Source organism: Quercus suber, unplaced genomic scaffold, assembly GCF_002906115.3.
Source record: "Quercus suber isolate HL8 unplaced genomic scaffold, Cork oak 2.0 scaffold_120, whole genome shotgun sequence".
NCBI lineage: Eukaryota > Viridiplantae > Streptophyta > Magnoliopsida > Fagales > Fagaceae > Quercus > Quercus suber.
The window spans coordinates 1,136,555-1,139,400 of NW_027069585.1; positions in this window are offsets into that span (position 1 = coordinate 1,136,555).

Here is a 2,846-nt window from a genome sequence, read left to right on the forward strand (position 1 = left end):
TTGCTTTTTGAGATGTAAAAATAATTATTTCTAGATAGATGTTATATTTAATATTATGCAGGTTGAAATGAGTTGTGTTACATTTGTGTCAACCCAACACGACTCGTTTATTAAGCGTGTCGAGTTCCAAGAATATTATATTTTTGTTGAACTATATTATTTTATTTTGTGAAACTTTGTTATTTTGAATTTGAATTGAAGTGTATGCACTTCTTTTGGAATGTAAAGAACTTATTACTAGATGAATGTTATATTTTCGTTGAATTATATTATTTTAAATGTGAGTAAAAGACTTGAAGTGTATGTATTGCTTTTTGAGATGTAAAAATAATTATTTCTAGATAGATGTTATATTTAATATTATGCAGGTTGAAATGAGTTGTGTTACATTTGTGTCAACCCAACACGACTCGTTTATTAAGCGTGTCAAATGGGTTGGGTCAGGTCAACCCGCCTTATTAACAGGTCGGGTTAGGGTTGAAGGATCATGACACAATTATTAAATGGGTTGGGTTAGGGTTGAACCATTTAGTCGAATACCCCTATCTCGACACGACACGAACCCGACACGTTAACCCGAATTGACACCCCTAGTTTTTATTTCCTTTTTAGGATTTGTATCAGCATGGAATCAAAATTTTTGCTATAAAGTAATGTTGATAAAGGTAAAAGTAAGTTAAAATAATATAGTGAATCTCATAAATAGTACCAAAAAGTATCGTGAGACTCATAAATAGTAACAAAAATAAGTTAAATAGTAAAATAAGTTGACAAAATTAATCATGCCAAATCAACATTTAAGGTTTGTTTGGGATCTGCTTACTTTACTGAAATTGAAAACTTTTTGATAAAAGTGCTGTAGATAAAGGTAAATGTTAATTAAAATAATACAGTAAAATCCATGAATAATATCAAAAATAAACTAAATAGTAAAATAAGTTGGCAAAAAATAAGCTAGCCAAATAAATACTTATTAGTAATTAAATTTTTAAGGTTATGCATAACATTTTACGTGATATTTTTTTTAAGTTTGGACAAAATTTTTGGGAAAAATTTTTCCTTTAATATTTCTAAACTTTACATAATTTACTAATGACATGGGGTAATTTGCTAATTTTCAATGTTAAAGGGAACTTTGCTCAATTTTAAAGGTTTAGGGGGATTAAATTGTAGCCCATAGTTGATAAAGTGCGCAATGCAAGCTGAAGGAACTCAATTGAACTGGCGAGGAATGTGGTGTGAGCACCTTGATGCTTGATTGGTATCAACCCAGTGTGGGCTCATCCTAAACATGGTCTCTAGAGTACGCCACCAAAAATCTAACAAACCAAATTATAAGTTAAGTTAGGGTACAAGTTTGGGAAGGTGTTAGAGAAAGAGATTTGGGCTATTTGGCCATGAATGTTAACATTTTGGGTAGTTTGGTTGCAGGAATTGTATATTCTAGAGTTTGAATAACAAAATTGTAGACTTTTAGGCTATGTTTGGGAAGAGGATGGAATGGTAGGAGTATGGAAATAGTTGGGATGATTGAAAATTTATTTTAGTTTTCTATTTGTTTGGTATGTTGGTAGAAAAGTGAAAGAATGGAAAATAAAGATAAATTTCATTTGATTGGTTGGGAAGAAAAATGAAAGGATGAAAAATGTAATTTCTCTAAATTTTCTATAATACCCATATTACATAAGAACTAGTTATTAAGTAGTATTAAAACGATTTTTATTTTTATTTTTAATTTTTGGATAATTCCATAATTACAAGCATATGAACATTGGACATCCATGTTGGAAACACTAGGAAGTAGAACTGTTCATCCATGACTTGTACTTGATGAAACCAATACTTAGAAGGATCCAAACTAAAAATAATCGACCAATTTGATCAATGTAAAGGTTGACAATGGTTCTATACCCAATAAATCCTACGAGATCACTTCAGGTGGCCGGTTCCTCCCCCAAAAATTCCAATTTCCACCAATCCAAATGAAAAGTCCATTCTCCATTCACCAATCTCCATCATTTTTCATCACATGGTCGATTGATTGAGTTTCTAGCAAGGTTTCGATTAGAATCGATGAGTTATAATGAGATCTTTACTATATACAGTAAGATCTAGACCAAAACGGGTGAGATATAGCGAGTCTCCACTGGAAATGTTAGTATTGCCACAACATGTGGATGCCACCAAGATTGAGTCAATTTTGACTAATTCGATCACCATGAATATATATATATATATACAAAATAAAATTCTATTCTAACCTAATTTAAGTGTATATGTGTGTGAAACTCCCTCCTAGAGACTTGAATCCCGACTCTTACCTCCCACACCCCACAAGCACTTATACTTGTGGAGTGACTATCGCACCAAGGCTGTGCGGTGGTATCACCATGAATATTGAAGTCATGGTGGTCAATGATTTGTATGGCTGTATACCCATGATTGACGCTGGGTCATGCAATTCTATACCCACCGTAATTTGTTTTAAGTGGTTATTAATCTTAAAATCAATTCCGATTGACTAGTGGACAACCTACCAAGAAATGCTAGTTAAGCTAAAAGATTATCGCCCATTTTAGGAAATTTTTTATGATAAATTGAAAATCTGTAAAAAAAAAAGTTACTCACTTTTTCAATTTATCATAAAAAATTTCCTTTAATGGTTTATTAATAGATATTCTAAGGGCATACATCAGTAGAACCCATATATATATATATATATGATTAACTAATTGAGATCCAATTTGCACTATTTGTCCAATTTAAGATTTTTTTTTTTTTAAAATTTTTGTGCCAAGTTAATTATCTATTAAAAAAAATGAAGAGTCTAATATTAAATGAACCAT